This window comes from Xenopus tropicalis, chromosome 9 (assembly GCF_000004195.4).
Source record: "Xenopus tropicalis strain Nigerian chromosome 9, UCB_Xtro_10.0, whole genome shotgun sequence".
Classification (NCBI taxonomy): Eukaryota; Metazoa; Chordata; class Amphibia; order Anura; family Pipidae; genus Xenopus; species Xenopus tropicalis.
Genome location: NC_030685.2, coordinates 44,699,880 through 44,721,242, shown reverse-complemented (window position 1 = coordinate 44,721,242; position 21,363 = coordinate 44,699,880). Strand labels below are relative to the sequence as shown.

General features: G+C 37.0%; 1 protein-coding gene and 1 long non-coding RNA gene across 5 annotated transcripts in view; both read right to left on the bottom strand.

Annotated features, from left to right (window-relative positions):
- pgap1 (post-GPI attachment to proteins 1) overlaps positions 1 to 21,363 on the bottom strand; it is a 308,887-nt gene that overhangs the window by 226,937 nt on the left and 60,587 nt on the right. The window lies entirely within an intron of this gene.
- On the bottom strand, positions 17,075 to 19,993 carry LOC108648892. The gene is made up of 3 exons (XR_001925362.2): positions 18,178 to 19,993; positions 18,036 to 18,095; positions 17,075 to 17,719 (listed from the first exon to the last, which is right to left on the bottom strand). It is a non-coding gene; the product is annotated as an uncharacterized LOC108648892 (long non-coding RNA).

Sequence of the window (21,363 nt, the reverse complement as noted above, 5' to 3'; positions counted from 1 at the left end):
AGTTTCTGAAAATAGCATTCTTTATGGCACAAATAGTTCAGGAGGAGGGGGGCAGAAACTTTATAAATCTAAAAGAAATTCCAGACCTCTGTAACATCTCTCATCAATTCTGCTAGTTTTGCCCTTGAAGTTTGAGACCTAGTACAGCCTTGCAAGAATTGGATTAGTTGGAGGGACTGGAGCAGCAGTACTGGGACTTGAACTCTCAGGCAAACCCATCTGCAAGCTTCAGAAAGGAAGAAAGTTGCCTGCCATTAGAGATGGTAGATACATCTCTCCTCCAACCCCCCCCCCTTTTCTCCACAGTCAGCAAGGGTCAGGGAGAAAGGTCTTAAGTGTGTTTTTCTAGTTTATTTTAAAAACAAAATCCGCCTTTCTGGATAAGGGGCCTTCTGAGTGATTAAAATCATTTAAACATTGAATAAATGGGATTGTTTTGCTATCAATAGGGATTTATGCATCTTAGTTAGGATCAAGTACATGCTAGTGGTTTATAAGTACAGAGAAAAAAAATAGCTTCGGGAGGAGCCCTTCGCTACTCGGGTGCCGCCAGGACTTATTGTGAGAGGACCAGGGCAAATGTTCTGGGCAGGCAAGGGAACCTAGCGTTAACGCAAAGTTAGGGAGATGAGACAATGTGGAACAGGCTGAAGTCAAAACCGTGCAGGCAGCGAGGTACAGAGTCAAAATCCAGAAGCGTAGTCAGTAAACAGGCAAAGGGTCAGTTCAGGCAATAAAACAGCAAAGTCAAGGTCAGGCAAAGGTCAAACACGAATCAGCAATCAAAACTAAGCAAAACAGGAACCAGGAGACGAAACCTAAGTTGGGCAATGAAAATATGCACAGGCACCGTGAAATTCACGCCCTGCGCGATGACGTCAAGCGGCGCGCCAGTTTTAAAAGGATGCTCGCGTACTTCTGCGTGTCAAAACAACAGGACGTGCGCATTGGTGCACACGAAGAGGCGGGCTTCCCCGCCACCCCACTGGACCACCAGTACTCTTACTAACAGTACTTGCAAGTTGTGATTTACTGCATTATTCTGTTCATTTATCCAATAGTCTTACATTACCTGAACAAAAAATTATAGCTGAAATTGACAGAGCAAAGCACTTTTACCACAGGGAGACCTGCTTTTTTCATATCTTTATTATATATGTGCATATGTATATATAGGGCTTCCAATAACAACTTAATTAAGAGGCACTCCCTTTCTACAATAGAGTACCCCCTTTTGTGGGTATAAGATTCCTGCTTATGTAAACCACTAGGTATTTTGCAACATTACCATTTGTGAGAGGACAAAATGAGGCATAATTTGTGAAAATTGAGTGTTATCAACACTGGTTGCCTACAGAAAACAGTTTTAGGTTCTAGGCTTTTCAGGAGAGTTAAGAAGAAAGACTGTTGTAGCATCTATTATTAGCAATTCTATTATGGAGGTCAATAGTGTAATCTGGGAAGGGCTAGAGAAGATCTGGCGATCATCGTATACTGTATATTGGTACCAACGACAATGTTAAAATAATAAGGGGGTAATCCTGGTGGCTTAGAGATTGGTGTAGCAAGAAGGCATTTGGGTTTATAGAGAACTTTGTCTCTGGGTCCATGCCAAAGTGCCTAGAAAACACAAACCACGTAGGGCATCTTTTTTATTTTGAATCTTTTTGACCCTTGTAGATCTTTTGAATGCTTATGAGCCCATGCGGTTTCTTATGTGTGCGTACATTTGCAAAATCGCGCAATGTCTGTGCGAGTATGTGTGAGAACTATGTATGTGCAACCACCCCTGATGCACCAAAAATTTATGATTTTGAAGTGTAAATGTAAGTTTGTATAAGTGTAAAAAAATATGCATTTGTGCTTGGGACACTAACTTGAGGCAAGCTGACTTAAAATCCAGAGGAAGAGGCAGATGAGACTCAAGAGCAAGAGGAAGGTCACCATAATTTTTGTGAGGCAGGTGAGTGGCTCTTGGGAAATTGCACTGCAGGGGCTACTTGTTCCCAGCTGCAGCTTGTTGCCTAGGGGCTGGGGAATGAGTAGGGAATAAAGAAGCAGCTTTACAACCAACTGCCACACATACTAGTGCTGCAGATTATAGAAGTTACGTTCTGTGGCATTTTAGAACCCCTTAGGCAATGTGCACATAGGTCTGGCTTTGGGCTCCAGGGATCTAGTAATTCCAATAGGGAGCAGCAGACACATGATGACAAAGAGAGACCTGCCTGCTGTTCCCCACATTCGCCTTCTTAGCACAACTACATTTGCACATATCACTTTTCTTTTCCTTTTTCTCTATAAATTATTTTATTGTCCAGAATGCCTAGTGTTTCTAGTGTCTGAGTACTGACCACACCATGTAAACCATTTTATTTTATTTCAGCTATATTATGATGAAGTGATTTTGTTGTATTTTTATTGCTTCATTGGTTTAACTCAATTCTAGTGCATTCTGCATTGTTCGTGATTACTTATATTTGCCAGTAGAAAATTTTTGTGTGATATTTAATAATCATTTTGGGGCCTCTATATGCCACATAGTTTGGTATATCTAGGCATATTATAAATCAAACTGTTGGCCAATTTAAAGAGTTTTATGATAGTACATATATGGGGCATATCACGGCATAATATAATAAGCACTGAGGCAATTTTCAGAATGTCATAAAAAATATTAATTTAGGAAAGCTTTGCGGTTTGGTAGTTTGGAGTAGAAAGACTCATTTACCCACTGGATTAAGGAGAATATACTTTCCAAAAATATATGGCTTTATGAGGTAAACAGATTTTTTTTTAGCTTTATCTTACATAAAATTAAGCCTGTACTGGTTTTGCACTAGCTGAATGAACACATAAGAATCTGTATACAGAATAATTGGGGTTTCTACATACCAGACACAAATGCTACTGGGCATTGAACTGTTCTGAAGACCCCTAGCATTCATATTTAGGATGTTTTCCTACTACCTAAAGATATACAGGTATGGGACCCATTATCCAGAATACTCGGGACCTGGGGTTTTCCGGATAAGGGGTCTTTCCGTAATTCGGGTCTCCTACCTAAAGTCTGCTAAAAACATTATTTACAGTAATTAAGCCCAATAGGATTGTTTTTGCTCCAATAAGGATTAATTATACTTTAGCTGGGATCAAATACAAGGTACTGTTTTATTATTACAGAGAAAAAGGAAATTATGTGATTTATTTGATTAAAATGGAGTCTATGAGAAATGGCCTTTCCGTAATTCGGAACTTTCTGGATAATGGGTTTCCGGATAAGGGGTCCAATGCCTGTATAGGAAAAAGATACTGAAAAGTAGAGGCTTTGAGGCTATTTTCAAAACTTTTATCAAAATTGCTTATTTCAGAAAAGCTTTGCAGTTTGAAATTTAGCAACCCATTTTGAATTCGGGAGAATGTGTTCTCTTCAAAATATATGACTTACTGTGATGAACTTATGCATGGTGGCTTTAACATACATAAAATGCAGTAAATGTATAAGTTTTGCAGTTGCTAAAATGACATATCGGCATATGAGAGATTTCATTTTGAGGCCCCTATAGGCCACATACAGTACTTGTAAAACCTATGCACAGTTGGTATCAAGCTGTTCAGTAGATCCACATCATTCATACTGGATGCTTGATCTTGGTACCTAATGCCATAAACTATGCTGTAAACTGGAAGCTTTGAGTTGATTTTTCAAAAATCTCAGAATTACAATAATAAAACTGATAATTTTAGGAAAGAATTATAGTTTGGCGTATCGAATAGAATGTCATATTTGCCCATTTTGAAAAGTCAAAGTTGTCAGAAATAAGGATGGGCGAAATGATTTGTCGGCTTGTGAAGCATGCATAGTTTTTTTGAACGCATGCATCATTCCTTTGATGCGCGCAACATAGAAATCGATGTCCGCATCAAATTACGCGGTGCACATCGAACTCTACTGTCTCTCGCCACGCAAATCATTTCGCCCATCCCTAGTCAAAAAAGGTAGAAATAGAGCACACTTAATCCAAATACTTATATTTGGATTGTGTGCTCTATTTTTACTCTCCTGACATATCTTTGACTTTTCAATTCTTCCTTTTGGGGTTAAAGCACCTTCCCTATATCTGGGATTCAATTTATGAGTTGTGCCAGTAGCTCATATTGAACCATATTTACCCACTTCGAATTCCTTATGTGAACTTTCCAAAAATATATTGTTTCCTGAGGTAAACCTACTGTCAGAGGATTTTTAGGCCTTTGAATTTAAAGTATGTAGATTTCTTTAATGGTGCATTGAAATTTTGGTGGTGTACTGTATTTTTGACTCAAACAGAAATCTCCATATGAGTAACATTCAGATTTCTATATCCGTTGTTTTTTCACACATAAAATAAAACATGTATATGATATATATCCCTATATTATGCAAAACAGCAATTTTTTTTTTTGGTATTTAGAACCTTATTTCTTGTTACAGAAGTAAAATTACACAACAATTTAGAAAAATTTAGAAAGTCTAAATTGTCCTGAAAAAATTATGTATAGTTTTCCTAGGTAATCTAAAACTCCTCACAGGAAATGCCCACTAAATTGAAATGTCTAGTAAATAATATGCAAAATCCTGCAGGCAGACTGAAAAGGTTAGTAAGAGCCAAAAAAATCATCTAAAAGACAAAATCTAAAAACTGTCTGAAAAACAAATTCACAGTGATCATAGAGGTTTGTAAATAAGGCAGGCACGTGGTTTACATGTGTCTGCTATTGTCTGTGGCCCCTTGGGTAATTACATTCCAGGGGCTACTTGTTCCCTGACGCTGCTTGTTACCCAAATAAGTGGGGAATAAAGGAGAAGCTTTACAACACAGTGCCTGGAAAGAAGTGCTGCAGATTGTACAATTAACATTATGTGCCACTTAAAGGGTTAAAACAATTAGCCCCCTCTAAATTTGGGCTCCTGGAACCAATAATCCCAATAGGCAGCAACAAGCCATTATGATGACAAAGGAGAGATGTGCCTGCTGCTCCCCCCACATTCGCCTTAGCTTTTTGCTGCACACTTCACTTTCTGCTGCCCTCCTGCTACCTAGAAGTGGTCCCAAGTACACTTCCATTGAGATCTGCCACCTTAAGATTATTTGCACTATTACACACATACTTTTTTCTCTTTTTATGAAATTTTATTATTTTTGCAATTTTTACACTTTTTACTGCAAATAAACTCAGAAACACTCAGAATACATTTATGTTTACATACATTTTTATTTTCCTTTTTTTTTGCTCTAAATTTGTTTATTGCTCATAATGCCTAGTGTTTCGAGTGAGCGAGCGCTGACCTCCTTGTGCAAACAAATTTTATTTTACTTCATTAGTTTTACATGATTTTAGTGCATTTGGCATTGTTCTTGTCTGTGAATATTTTGAGTGTGATTTTTAATAATTATGATTAATCTATGCATATTTGTAAGGTTTGTAAATAAGGCAGTAAATTTGACAAATCTACCTCCACATTTATTTTGTCTCAATAGCACAATACCCCCTATTCTGTTGTAGAAAACTAGCAGGGCAATTTTCAGTTGGCCCTTTCGGGCAAGAACAATATGCATTTTGCCAAAATATACATGCAAGCTATACCCCAGGATACAATATATTTTTGAAGAGTACACATTCTGCCAAATCCGAAATGGGTAAACATGTCTTTCAACTCCTAAGTACCAATTAGCAATGCTTTTCTGAATTTTGCAGTTTCTATAAAAAATTATGAAAATTCTACAAAATTGCCTTAGAGCTTCAGGATCATATCTCCCACATAACATTTTTGAACCAAGAAAAATTATCCTAAATATGAAAGCCAAGGGTCCACTGAACAGTTTGATGCCCATTGTGCATAGGATCCCCCACGTATCTAGCATTCATAGACCCCAAAAGATAGTTAGTACATACCAATTGCCCCAGAGATATCTTTAGCTACTGAAAGTTCAACACATTTACTGCATTTTTGTGGGCTAAAACAATATACCATATATTTTTGGGAAGTACATATCCTGGTGAATTCAAAATGGGCACCCATGTCTTTCTACCCCAAACTACGGACTATGTTTTCTCAAAATTGGTGGTTTTGATGAAATACTTGAAAATCTTATCAAACCTTCCACTTTCAAGCACATTATCTCCCACATAACATTGAGAACCAAGAAAAAACATTATAAATATGAAAGCCAAGGGTGCACTGAACAGTTTGATGCCCATTGTTCATAAGATGACCAAAGTATCTGGCATTTAGAGACCCCAAAAGGAAGTTAGTACATACATATTAGATGTAAATCAGGCCGCATATTTTTTTGTAGTAGAATTAAATGTGGTTAAAGGTGGAAATAAGTAAGTTGACCCCAGAAAACATCATATTTGCAGAAAATACATATTCTGCCGAATGTACAATGAGTAAATATGTCTTTGTAAGGCAAAGCACCAAACAGCAAATCTAAGCTAAATGTAGCAATTTTGATGTAATTTCTGAAAATTGTCACAAAGCTTGCATTTTATTCCATGATATACCCTACATTTCATAACGTATTTCATAAAACATTCTAAATATGATGCCCATGTTTGATGCCCAATATGCATAAATTTAACTAACTATGTGGCGCACAGAGGCACCAAAATGAAAATAGTGCATATAAATTTTTACGTGTGACGCTCTGAATGCTGCAAAATAAGCTCCCGGTATGTGTATTATGTGCCATAAGACCCCCTAAAAGTACAGAGACCCTACAAAACCATATATTTTCTGAAAGTAAACATTTACCCTATTTGGGGTAACATATCAACATAAAACATTCTAAATATGAACGTCACTACTACTGAACTGTTTGATGCCCAATATGCACAGATTTATCAAACTATGTGGTGTACGGAGGCAGACAAAATTTCCATGGGAAAAGACAAGTAACAAAGAACAATGCAATAAAATCGCTAAAATCCTAAAAAAAAAAAAATAAAATCAATGGGTTTTTTTCTTCGCCCAGTGTACTCTGCAGTAAGAATCGCAGTTTGAGTATTTTGGCTTAGGCAAATTAGTTATATGGACAAAATCAATCGAACAACACCTATGCAGAACTGAAAATGCAATAAAATTGATTAAAAGGCAATAAAATGACTACAAATGCACTAAAATCACAGAAAATTTAATAAAAGCACTGAAATAACATACAAAAGGAACTGTTCAGTGCGGTAATGATTGCGCTATCCGCAATGGCATCGAAACATTTTTTTCAGGAGAAAAAAACCTGATTTAAAATACTTTAAAAGCCTCTCCTCCACTTACAAACCCGGAAGTACTGCAGACCGTAGAATCTACGATCGGTGGCACTTTACACTTGTAAACTGTCTGTCAAAGGTATTTTTGCTTTGCATGCCAGAATTTGATGGACTGTATTACAAAAGTAGTCAGTACAAACAAAAGTGTATTTTAAGAAATGAATGTGATCCAATCAAATGTGATTTTAAAAGTGGGTCAGTTGTTATATAGTGTGTCATATACAGTATCTCTGTATCTTTCTACACTTAAGTACAGTTTAAGATGACTTTTCTTATACAGGTCTTATAAAAGTACTAACAAGAAGTATATGAAATTATGTTCTTAAAAGGTAGTAACATCTCTGATGGTTGTAATTATTTGTTAATTAAGCCATACTTTATTCTTACACATAGAAAACACACATAACACTTGAGTCCTATGGAGGCTTAGAATTGTAGAGGAATAGAATAGTCAATGACAGCCTGTCCTTCAAGGGCAAATTAATACCCTCATTGTTTTCAGTTTCAACTAGTTCAAGGGCAACTTAATCCCCTCATTGTTTTTAGTTTCACCCAGTTTAAGGGGAACTTAATCCCCTCATTGTTTTCAGTTTCACTCATTTTAAAGTGAAACTTAAACACATTATTGTATTACAAGAGTGCCAATGCTTCTAAAATGGCTGCTGGAGCGATTTCTAGTTGGAAAAAATAAAGAGGATTTATGAAAATGAATGTCTATTTAAATGCAAATTTTTAGAGTTTTAACAATACTTTCAACTCGAAAAATTTGGGATTTTCAAATGTAAACTCGAAATTTTCATTCGAGCGATTCAAGCATTATCGTAACACTTTAAAAATACAGCAATGATCGAGTTTAATTCAAATTTATACCATGTCGAGTTTATACAACCAGAAAAAACAAATTTTAGTAAATGTGTTAATTAAGATTGTTATGGAATAATACACGTTTATTATCTAAAACAGGAGGTAATAGCTGAAACGTCTATAGTGCAAATAAGGAAGTGTTTATGCACACATTATTATTATGTTAGACTGAAAAATCCAACATACCGTTCTTCGACTTCAGTGGATTCTTCCGCTTTTTCTTTGCGCCCCCATTTTCTACAGTTTTAGGGGTACAATACCCAAAATCTCTAGACTTCTTCGCACTATAGCGGAGCAGGTTGCTTGTGCTTTTCTAAGCGATCCCGCCCCCCATCATTTTGTAGCACCTGCTGCCATTCTCACAGTAATAACACCAGGCTTCCCAAACTTTGCAGAGTTAGGCACTAGGTAACAAGGTTAGAAAAAAGTGGGTGGAGCCACCAACAGCCAATCAAATTTTATCTATCGACTTTCAATGGGGAAATTCAACCTGCTGCCATTCTCACAGTATTAACACAGACTTTCCCAAAATTTTGACAGTTGGCCACTAGGGGACTGCAGTTTTAGCTTTTAAAATTGGGCGGAGCCACCTATAGCCAGATTTCACCTATTGAATGTTATTGGTTTAATGCCAGGTTTCACAAACTTTGCACAGTCAGTCACTGGGTGACTACGTACTCAAGGTTAGAAAACTTAGCGGGCCGCCAAAAGCCAATCACTTTTCTTTTATTGTTTTCAGTGGAGAAATTTTAACTGCTGCCATTCTCCCATGTTTAATGTCAGGGTTCCCAAACTTTGCACAGTTTGTCACTGGGCGACTACGTTTAGAACCAAGTTTAGAAAAGTGGGCAGGGCCAACAACAGCCAATCAGATTTCACCTATAGGAATTATATGTTTAAATTAAAACTGCTGCCGTTGTTTAAATATTAATACTGAAGTCTCCAAACTTTGCAGAGCTAGTCACCAGGTAACTGTAGTTCAGAGTTAGAAAAAGTGGGCGGTGCCACTAACAGCCAATCCAATTTCACCTATTGACTTTCAATGGGGAAATTCAATCTGCTGCCATTCTCACAGGGTACCCAGATTCTTCACAGGGAACTTAATTTTTAGGTTTGAAAAAGTGGGTAGAGCAACCAACAGCCAATCAGATTTCATCTACTAAATTTGTTTGGTTGAAATTCAACCTGCTGCCATTCTCACAGTATTAACGCCAGGGTCAATAGGAGACTGCATTTTTAGGTTTTAAAAAGTGGGCAGAGCCACCAACTGCTAATCAGATGTCACTCGTTAACTTTCAGTGGGGAAATTTAAATTGCTATAAAAACCAGTATCCCCAAACTTTGCAGAGTGTTTTTTTTTATTATATAACTGTGGTCCAAGGTTAGAGAAAGTGGATGGTGCCAACAACAGATCAGATTTCATTCAGCGACTTCACGTTTTTCAAACCAACAAAGTTTGTTCACAAACTTTCCTTTCTAGTTATGAATTGTGGATGTTGAATATATGAAAATCACGCATGACCAAAATCATGCATATTATTAGAGAGGCACAAGAAAGGATGAGTTATGCAATACCTCAAACACGCCGGGGGGGGGGGGTAGTGTGCGTGGCGCGCATGGTTGGGAGACGGATGTGCCGGTAGGACAAGTTATCCAGCAGTGCTCCTATACGGTACATAGCGTTACTTAATACATAATATAGATTTCAATGTCCTAAATTGAATTTGAATGGTTAAATGCTGTATGAATTTGCTTGTGTATAACGCTGACCTTAGCTTAGCCCACAAAGTCCAAGCAGCACGGTGTAGCAGCAACATTATCACTGTCAATAGTGGAAGATCCCACTAGGATATATCTGCTAGCTGACCCCTCAGTTGCCCATTGTCACATCAGCCATACTTGCTTGCATCATGTTCTTATAACGCTTAGTTATGTCACTTGTGTCAGGTGAATAACTTAAAAAAGTTTATTTTTGGGGGGAGATTGCATGCTGTACCAGCTACATTTATTAATATGGTAGTCATGTAAGCACTTGTGAGTGTCCTTTTATTAAATAATTTGATTATTAAAACTTAGCAGTAGCGGCTGCATTTCCCACCCTAGGCTTATACTCGAGTCAATAAGTTTTTCTAGTTTTCTTAGGTAAAATTAGGTACCTCGGCTTATATTCGGATCGGCTTATACTCGAGTACATATGGTACTTAGATAAACTTATACATATTGGGCAACAAACTGTTCAGTGGATCCCTGGCATTCATATTTAGGGTGTTTTATTTGGTTACTTTATGACTTGTAGGAGATAAGATACTATAGACTGGAAGCTTTGAAGTGATTTTTTAAAAATTTCACAAATTTTGATAAAAACCAATAATTTTAGGAAAGCATTGCGACTTGATAGTTTGGAGTAGACAGACAGTTGTGCCTATTCTGGATTCCCCAGAATCTGTTCTTTCCAAAAATGTACAATTTTCTGGGATAAACCTTCTGTTAGTGGAATTTTTGGCCTTGAAATCTAAAGTATGCAGCTTTCTGGACTATATATATTTGATATTGGCGCGTTCAGGAGACATGGGACTTTCCAAATCAGCTGTATTTACGTGCATAAAATAATTTTTGTTTCTAATATGTGTGCTTATATTATGGAAAATTGTTTTTTTTTTCATTTTTAGACATTTAGAAGCCTATATCTTGTTATAGAATTGGAATTACACAAAAATTCTACCATTTTTTCCTGTGTAAACTAAAAGAAAAGGAGGAAAGGCCCCTAAAGTGAAACAGTGCAAAATGTTCAAAAATGTTTGGCAATACAAGTTCCGTTTTGACCAAAACGGCTGGCAGTAAAAGGGTTAATTCGCTTTTATGTTTGTTTTTTTGCACACTTTTGCACATATTTATACTCACGTACACATATACACACATTCATACACTTTTTAGAGCTGACCAGTAACCCATGCTGTCAAATAATTTATTTTAGTTTGATGATTTACCTAATTGTATTTCATTTTTGTGATTTTATTGCTGTTTTATGCTTGCATTGTTGTTCTTTGTGTTTTTTTAGCATAGCTTTGCTGTTTGGTTTGGAAAGAGGCCTTTGCCTGTTTTGGATTTGTCTGAATGTGTACTTTCCAAAAATATATGGCTTCCTGGGGTGAACTTACTTTTTTGTAGCTTTACCCCACATAAAATGATTTTGAACATGATAAAATTTGTTCATTTTGCAGTAGCTGAAATGACAAAAATAATAGATCATATGGGGATATATTTATTTTGGGTTCCCTACATGCCACATAGGTAAACCTATACACACTCGGTATCAAACTGTTCAGCGGACTCCAGAACAGGGTGTATTATCTTGGTAGCTAATGATTTGTGGGAGACAAAATGCTATAGACTGAAAAGACAGTTTTACCTACTCTGGATTCCTCAGAATATGTTCTTTCCAAAAATGTATCGTTTTATAGGGTAAACCTACTATAAGTGGAATATTTGGCCTTGAAATCTGAAGTATACCATTTTCTGGAACAGTGGTTTTGAAATTTGGTAGTGTCCTGCTGGGAGTTTTGACCCATAAAAGTGAGAAATATCCATAAAACTATGCATATTTGGTATCGGTGCGTTCAGGAGACACTAGACTTTCCAAATTGGTTGTATTTCCATGCATAAAATAAATTATGTTTCTGATATACAGTGGTGTGAAAAACTATTTGCCCCCTTCCTGATTTCTTATTCTTTTGCATGTTTTTCACACAAAATGTTTCTGATCATCAAACACATTTAACTATTAGTCAAAGATAACACAAGTAAACACAAAATGCAGTTTTTAAATGAGGGTTTTTATTATTTAGGGAGAAAAAAAATCCAAACCTACATGGCCCTGTGTGAAAAAGTAATTGCCCCCTGAACCTAATAACTGGTTGGGCCACCCTTAGCAGCAATAACTGCAATCAAGCGTTTGCGATAACTTGCAAAGAGTCTTTTACAGCGCTCTGGAGGAATTTTGGCCCACTCATCTTTGCAGAATTGTTGTAATTCAGCTTTATTTGAGGGTTTTCTAGCATGAACCGCCTTTTTAAGGTCATGCCACAACATCTCAATAGGATTCAGGTCAGGACTTTGACTAGGCCACTCCAAAGTCTTCATTTTGTTTTTCTTCAGCCATTCAGAGGTGGATTTGCTGGTGTGTTTTGGGTCATTGTCCTGCTGCAGCACCCAAGATCGCTTCAGCTTGAGTTGACGAACAGATGGCCGGACATTCTCCTTCAGGATTTTTTGGTAGACAGTAGAATTCATGGTTCCATCTATCACAGCAAGCCTTCCAGGTCCTGAAGCAGCAAAACAACCCCAGACCATCACACTACCACCACCATATTTTACTGTTGGTATGATGTTCTTTTTCTGAAATGCTGTGTTACTTTTACGCCAGATGTAACGGGACACGCACCTTCCAAAAGGTTCAACTTTTGTCTCGTCGGTCCACAAGGTATTTTCTCAAAAGTCTTGGCAATCATTGAGATGTTTTTTAGCAAAATTGAGACGAGCCTTAATGTTCTTTTTGCTTAAAAGTGGTTTGCGCCTTGGAAATCTGCCATGCAGGCCGTTTTTGCCCAGTCTCTTTCTTATGGTGGAGTCGTGAACACTGACCTTAATTGAGGCAAGTGAGGCCTGCAGTTCTTTAGATGTTGTCCTGGGGTCTTTTGTGGCCTTTCGGATGAGTTGTCTCTGCGCTCTTGGGGTAATTTTGGTCGGCCGGCCACTCCTGGGAAGGTTCACCACTGTTCCATGTTTTTGCCATTTGTGGATAATGGCTCTCACTGAGGTTCGCTGGAGTCCCAAAGCTTTAGAAATGGCTTTATAACCTTTACCAGACTGATAGATCTCAATTACTTTTGTTCTCATTTGTTCCTGAATTTCTTTGGATCTTGGCATGATGTCTAGCTTTTGAGGTGCTTTTGGTCTACTTCTCTGTGTCAGGTAGCTCCTATTTAAGTGCTTTCTTGATTGAAACAGGTGTGGCAGTAATCAGGCCTGGGGGTGACTACAGAAATTGATATTGAAATTGAAAATTGAAATTGATAAACCACAGTTAAGTTATTTTTTAACAAGGGGGGCAATCACTTTTTCACACAGGGCCATGTAGATTTGGAGTTTTTTTTCTCCCTTAATAACATAAACCTTCATTTAAAAACTGCATTTTGTGTTCAATTATGTTATCTTTGACTAATAGTTAACGGTTTTTGATGATCAGAAACATTTAAGTGTGACAAACATGCAAAAGAATAAGAAATCAGGAAGGGGGCAAATAGTTTTTCACACCACTGTATGTGTTAATATTACAGAAAATAAAGGTTTTTCTTCATTTTTTAGACCTTTAGAAGTCTATATCTTGTCACAGACGAGGAAACACACAAAAATTCTAGGAAAGGCCCCTAAAGTGAAAGAGCACAAAATATTCAAAAACGGTTTGGCAGTAACAGTTCTGCCTTGACCAAATTGGCTGGCAGTTAAATGGTTAAATTAGATATTACTTTTGCAAAAGTGTAAAATAAGGGTTAATTTCTATTGAAGTGTTCCCTTAATTCTCTTACAGTACTGTACCCTTAAAAGCAAATTTATCAAAAAGTTTGTGAAAAAAAAAAAACTCAGCGGTGAAAAAAAATAACTGCAATAAAACTTGTGACTTCTAGAAAGCTAGCTTATTTAGGAAAAGAGAACTACAGAATATTCCTGCGCAAGTTTTAATAAATAAATAGAGACATTTCTTATTGAGGTTGATTCACAAAAAGGTTATTACTTAACGCATAGCTTTATGCAAAAAAAAATTATGTTTAATCAAAGAAAGATTCATCAGAACAAGTCATTTTGACTGTGTTATTAGTCATATCGTATATGCAAGATTTATCAGAGGAGGAAATAGTGAGGCTCTAGCGATTAAGTAGTGCCGCAATTAATGGCCGTTATGAGGAACTGGAGCCTTATTTTCAGCCATTAACGTGTATACAGTGGTGTGAAAAACTATTTGCCCCCTTCCTGATTTCTTATTCTTTTGCATGTTTGTCACACAAAATGTTTCTGATCATCAAACACATTTAACTATTAGTCAAAGATAACACAAGTAAACACAAAATGCAGTTTTTAAATGAGGGTTATTATTATTTAGGGAGAAAAAAAATCAAAACCTACATGGCCCTGTGTGAAAAAGTAATTGCCCCCTGAACCTAATAACTGGTTGGGCCACCCTTAGCAGCAATAACTGCAATCAAGCGTTTGCGATAACTTGCAACGTGTCTTTTACAGAGCTCTGGAGGAATTTTGGCCCACTCATCTTTGCAGAATTGTTGTAATTCAGCTTTATTTGAGGGTTTTCTAGCATGAACCGCCTTTTTAAGGTCATGCCACAACATCTCAATAGGATTCAGGTCAGGACTTTGACTAGGCCACTCCAAAGTCTTCATTTTGTTTTTCTTCAGCCATTCAGAGGTGGATTTGCTGGTGTGTTTTGGGTCATTGTCCTGCTGCAGCACCCAAGATCGCTTCAGCTTGAGTTGACGAACAGATGGCCGGACATTCTCCTTCAGGATTTTTTGGTCGACAGTAGAATTCATGGTTCCATCTATCACAGCAAGCCTTCCAGGTCCTGAAGCAGCAAAACAACCCCAGACCATCACACTACCACCACCATATTTTACTGTTGGTATGATGTTCTTTTTCTGAAATGCTGTGTTACTTTTACGCCAGATGTAACGGGACACGCACCTTCCAAAAAGTTCAACTTTTGTCTCGTCGGTCCACAAGGTATTTTCCCAAAAGTCTTGGCAATCATTGAGATGTTTTTTAGCAAAATTGAGACGAGCCATAATGTTCTTTTTGCTTAAAAGTGGTTTGTGCCTTGGAAATCTGCCATGCAGGCCGTTTTTGCCCAGTCTCTTTCTTATGGTGGAGTCGTGAACACTGACCTTAATTGAGGCAAGTGAGGCCTGCAGTTCTTTAGATGTTGTCCTGGGGTCTTTTGTGGCCTCTCGGATGAGTTGTCTCTGGGCTCTTGGGGTAATTTTGGTCGGCCGGCCACTCCTGGGAAGGTTCACCACTGTTCCATGTTTTTGCCATTTGTGGATAATGGCTCTCACTGTTGTTCGCTGGAGTCCCAAAGCTTTAGAAATGGCTTTATAACCTTTACCAGACTGATAGATCTCAATTACTTTTGTTCTCATTTGTTCCTCAATTTCTTTGGATCTTGGCATGATGTCTAGCTTTTGAGGTGCTTTTGGTCTACTTCTCTGTGTCAGGTAGCTCCTATTTAAGTGATTTCTTGATTGAAACAGGTGTGGCAGTAATCAGGCCTGGGGGTTACTACAGAAATTGAACTCAGGTGTGATAAACCACAGTTAAGTTATTTTTTAACAAGGGGGGCAATCACTTTTTCACACAGGGCCATGTAGATTTGGAGTTTTTTTCTCCCTTAATAAAGTAAACCTTCATTTAAAAACTGCATTTTGTGTTCAATTATGTTATCTTTGACTAATAGTTAACGGTTTTTGATGAGCAGAAACAAGTGTGACAAACATGCAAAAGAATAAGAAATCAGGAAGGGGGCAAATAGTAAAAATCTGCTTCCAGCCTCCCACTGTGAAACCAGGACCTGCACGCCATAAGCATGGTTTGACATGGCAAGCAGGCCCTGTTTTTACAGTGGGAAAACTGAAAGCAGCTACATGTAGTGGCAGCTACCAGTCTCACACTGTGACATTGCAAGAAGGCCCTGTTTTGATTATATTTCAGGAGCTTATTTCCTTATTTTATTTTAGGAAATACTGGCTACCCATGTTATCAGTGGCTAATGACCAATAACTAGGCCGCACACAAGGGGTGAATCTGCTTTTAATGAAGCACACGTGAAGCATGGTCTGTAACAGAGAGAACTTTTGGTGTTCTAAAGAGCCACCTCAGATGTCTCCATAAGTCAGGAGGAATACTAATGTACAGCCCTATTAAAGTGGCCCAACTTGTTACTGCATGTGCTGTCCTGCACACTATAGCCAACCATCATGGACTGCCTGGCTTTGTGACTGATGATATAGATGATTCAATTCATCCCTCACATCCTGTACAAAGTGCAGATAACAGAGGCAATCAAGTACGGAGAGAAATCATAAACAATTACTTTGAGTGTAGGTACCTTTATACATCTAACCACTTCTTACTATAATAAAAAAGAAGCACAAAACAATATTTCACACAATCCTCTTTTTATTGCAGTGAAAACAGTTGCACAACTTCAATACAATGTTCAATTTGTTTGTAGCTTATTAACATCAGCTGTATTATGTGTAAGACTGGCAATATGCAACAGAATCTATGTATTCAAAGTTTATTAAATAACTACTTATTGCTGCTAATACTGAAGTAACTCAAACTGCTAACTTGAAAACAGTTGTATCTGAAAAGATCACATGAAGTTTCTTTCTGCAGGCAACTTCAGAAAAAGAAATAATGTGAAGGGCTTTCCACCAGCAAGCCTTTTCAGAGCACACTATAGCAAAGATCTATCGTGGGCAACTTAACCCTTCCATGGGTTTTTGCCCTATATGTGAAATAGTAAAAAGGTAACTGGTGATTGACTATGCACTACAATCGCATAGGACTGATGTTACTGTTTTGTAACATTATTGGCAAGTACCAAATCTGTCCTTGAAAAATATAAAAAAAAATAGGATAACAATTACTCACTTGTGTACTGTTTGTGGAAGACTTATCAAATAGTTAAATTAGAGCATAAAATAGTAAAACCAATTTCCATTCATTTATAGAAGTGTGTTTATCAAATGATGAACTCTACATTCACCCATTGATAATAACACCTCTACAAATTTCAAAGGAATGAATAGATATTGGTGGAAATTTACAGTGGTGAGCTCTAATCAAACACTTTAAATAAATCTGCCCCTCAGCATATCAACAATATATTTTCTTTTTACAAAGTTTTTACAAAGTTGTCTAGTCTATCTTTCCCACAACAGCATGTTGCCAACACTAAACTTCTATCTATAACACTTAGCAACTGTTTGTGCAGGTCCTGTTGACAATTACTTGTGTTGTCTAAAATCACATTTTTTTTCCAACAAAGTAATATGCTGTTTTTTGACCTTTACGTCTTGCTGATGCATCTTTAACAGAGAGGCCATGTAAGAGGCTTTTCATCCCTGAATTTGTTGTAATATGTTGTGGCAATACACAAATCAAGATGAACAACAAAACATATGGAAACAATTTTTTTTCTTCTTAAACTGTTTTTGCTCTAAGATTACTACTTGTGGATGTCACCTTACGATTATGATGTAAATGTTGTGGGCATTTTGTGGGGTTAGCATTATTATCATTACCATCCTCATTCACAAAATCTGAAAATTCAGCATAATCTGTTATATTTTCAGGACACTGTGTTGCAGTATCATCAACAATAAACCTTCTGTCTTCCATTTCAAGAGATCATGTAGGTTCACTGAAGAGTGGTCTTGCTGACTTACTGAGTCACCTCTTGGAGCTTTATCTAAAAAGTGATATATTTTTTTTGAGGACCATGTTGACATGACAAAACATACAAGTTGATTGAGAATGCTGTTATTCTGTTATATTACAAGATGGCTACACAACAACAAGACTACTGCACAACTACGAGATTAACAGACTACAGATAACATGATACACATGTACAATATCTCACCTATCATATTACCAATACACTGCACTTCTGTCATTTAAGCACCTGCATTATACACAGACACAATTTACTCACATGCCATTGCAGAATATTTACACAACCCACATGTCTCCTCAAAACTTTTATAAAAAAAAATAAAAAATACCTGGAATGATAGAATGTGATGATTGTTTGGCTTTGCTTGTGATAGATGTTAATGCTGATTCTGTTAAAATTAATTATTATTACATTAATAATGAGCTTCTCTGCCAATGAAAAGACAGGCATGTTAATGTGGTTGTACCTACCTTTGTCTGAATCATAAACACCAGGGACACCAGTCACGCAGTCTTCATAAAGAAGAGGCATCAGCATTTCTTCATAAGCAGTGAAAACTTTTTTTTAAAAGGACCACCTTCAGTTCCAGACCTTAAAGAAATATATAATGCTTTTATTGGGTTGCCTAGAATTAGCTATCCCATAACATCCTGTCACTTTTTCGCATGCTCTCATACTAACCTGACTAAACTACTGCAACCTGCTATTAACTGGCCTCCCCAACTCCCATCTCTCTCCCTTACATTCTGTATTAAACACTGCTTCCAGAATTCTCCTCCATCAAGGAGTACAGGCCCTTATCATACTTTTTTTTTATATTACTGTAATGACCCCGTTTGTTGTCTTTATTTTTATAATAATTATTCTACTGTACAGCCTTGGGTACATAAGTAGTACAAATAAAGTTGTACGTCGTAAGTAAAAGATGAAGGTAAAGAAAGCAGGAAAGAATAAAATAATATTTACACAAGGAGAAGCAGATTAGCAAATATTAATATAAATGAAAACATTTGCTCGTGATTTGTACCTACATTTAGATTCATCAGAGACCCTTTTTATATTTTGGACACACACGTATACTATTCACATGGTCAGCTATTTCTTTCCACTATTTTACTTTTTAGGGCAGTAGCAGTTTTTGTTGAATATCTTCCAATTAATCTGTCATAGAATAGCACTAATATTTTTCAAACTGTCAATTTCAGATTTCTCACTCTGTTCTGTTGATCTTTTTTCTTCATTTTGTTTTTTTCTTTACTTTCTATTTCATTTTTTTCCTCAGGAAGAAAATCTTTGTAAGTTCAATATCTGAGAAATCTTCTAGGCTGTTATGAGAAATGAGACCTCTCTTCCTCAATGTCACTGTTAGACAATTCTGGATTTGCAAAACATTTAGCAAAATGCCTCATACTATTGTCACCTCTATCATGCCCAATCATGCCATGCCTACTTTGCTGACGTTTCATTTTTATATTTTTAATACCGCGACTGTCACCTGAATCAGTACTGTCTCTCCTCTCCGATCTTTGAGTAGCAAGGTGAGGGGGGGTCTTGTGGTGGTGTTTGTGCAGACTATAAACCTGCATTATCTGCATCCTCCATTTTGCGATTCAGAGCGGAAATGGTGGAAGTTATGTGATCTGTGACGTGTAATGGTTACCTGGGTAATAGCACATGATAACATCACGTGCTATAGATAATGCGTAATCATATTGCATGCTTCAAAATAACAAATAAAATATTGCATGCTAAAAAATAATGCCCATGGCTCACTGAAAAATAATGAAAATAACATTGCTTCTCAAGTCAGACAAGTGAACTTTTGATTAATCGATCGTTAATTATAAAAAAGTAGTGATACTATTTTTAGAGCATGCTAAAAATAACTCCCACTATTTCAACATTTTGTGAATCAGCCCCATTGAGTTCTATTGAACCTCGTCAGCTTTTACTTGCCAAGTTTTTTTCCTAGCGACTTTTAAAGGATTTTTTCTTTAATAAATAACGACTATTCATGATTCTTAAGAATATTCGAGTATAGTTGCATTTGCATTTATTTACTGCGTTTTTCTCAAATCATGAAAAAACAAACCTGAATTTTGATACATTGGCCCCTTATTATTGTAAATGGTTGGTTTTAATATTTGTTAAAGTAATTTCTTATGTTTTGGCTTAATCATACACTCACATGATACACGAAATATCATGTTTTATTTATTGTTATTTTCCAGGCAATTACAAGTTCTGCATGGAATGCCATGGTAATACAGTGGTTGGGTTACTATATATATATATATATATATATATATATATATATATATACATATATATATATATATACACATATATATATATATATCGGTGAAGAAGAGGCCGCTCTCACAGGACTTATGAATAGCAAAAAAGTATTTTATTTTTACAACTGGTAAACTGACGTTTCGGCTGAACCTCAGCCTTTCTCAAAGTTGCCAAACACAGTGATTACAAACCATAAATACCCCCAGTGGCGGGAAAAAACATGAACAAAACATGTAAGAGTGACGTCACACAAACCCGTATATCAAATGAAAAGGCAATCTCATACAATGAATAGCAAAAAATGAAATAAATAAAAAAGTAACTAAATAAACAATAAACACTAACAAAGCACCACTCTTAATAACAAACTAATACTAGGGACTAAAGTAGAAGTAAAATCATAGACAGCAAAAAGAAAAAAGAAACGGAAGAAAAGAGTATACCGTTAAGAGTATAAGTAAAGCCCACACTATAAGAAAGTGTATTAGGAAGGGAAACTTAGTTACAGTAACGTGATCACAAGAAATTTCGGCTGCTCCGAGGAAGCCATGTATAGTACCCGAAATTTGGGGCGAATTGGCCGCTTTCTAGTGAGGTAAAGGGAGGCTACCCGGCTAATAACTGGCTAGTATATACTGAAAAGGGGAGTCGGTTACTTACTCTGTCGCTATGTCTCCATGGGCAACAGATCACGGCAAAACTGTTTGTGACAGCTGTCATGAAAACCGGACGGGTAGGCACTGTTAGTCAAGATAAGGATAGCAGTAGCGATCAATCCAAAGCTCAGTCAAGCGAGTTGTGAGGGCACGCAATCTAGCGGTCAACATGGGGGAGCGCCCCCTATGTGTAGTATCTATCATCTCACATGAAGTCACGGGAGTTGTAGTTCTGCCCGTACTAGCCTGGGGGATCTACGTTGTCAGACAATATATGCCTGGCGCCGAAAGATCCATTAGGCCAGTACCCAAGCATAGAGTTTGTTATTTGATCCGCTAGAAAATTCAGGGTCTTTCCCCAATTGGTATATCCCTCTCGCAGGGACCGTTGTAATTAAGTGGTGAAGGGTAGAGACTGGTCAGCCCACGTGGTGTTCGTACCCCCTAGAGGAGGACATATACCAACAGGGCATCCCTATTATATCTCTCCCATATGCCCAGTCATACATGAAGAAGAAGAAATATTTGTGAGTAGAGTAAATCCATAAGAGAAAGCGTGCTGTATATAGAGCCTCTCACCCATTTCATTAGGATAGCTTTTGCAACAAAAAATATCTAAGTATCAAATTTGAACTTGTATAAAAAAAGTAATTACAAAATTGGTTACAAAGAAAGTTACAAAAAAGGGTACAAAAAATCTTG